This window comes from Penaeus monodon, chromosome 19 (assembly GCF_015228065.2).
Source record: "Penaeus monodon isolate SGIC_2016 chromosome 19, NSTDA_Pmon_1, whole genome shotgun sequence".
Lineage (NCBI taxonomy): Eukaryota > Metazoa > Arthropoda > Malacostraca > Decapoda > Penaeidae > Penaeus > Penaeus monodon.
The window spans coordinates 37,659,908-37,660,311 of NC_051404.1; positions in this window are offsets into that span (position 1 = coordinate 37,659,908).

The following is a 404-nucleotide window of genomic DNA, read 5'->3' on the forward strand; positions in this document are numbered from 1 at the left end:
AATTCGCCCCACACCTAATAAACGCCAGACATTAAAGCAGTTTCCCCTGAACACAATACGAGCAACGAAAACGGGAGGAGAGAGACGCCAAGCGCAGAAGGCGACCAGTGATCAGAAGACTTTAGATAAGCATAAGAAAACAGCAAGACAGATGAGGCAAACCCTCGTTACCTATCAGACAGAAGAGGTCATGTCCATCACGACCTCTCGTGACCTCCGCCTTGTGACCTCCGACGGGGGGGAGGGGGCGAGAGATCGGGATGGCTGACCTCTCTCGCGCCTCCCTCGTTTCTCTCTTTCATTTGCTCCGTTCACTGCCGACGTGAAGGCTTGGCGGAGAGGAAGCTTTGGCGTAAGGAAAACTAGGATTTAATTAGTTGTATTGTCATGGTATTCGGAGCACG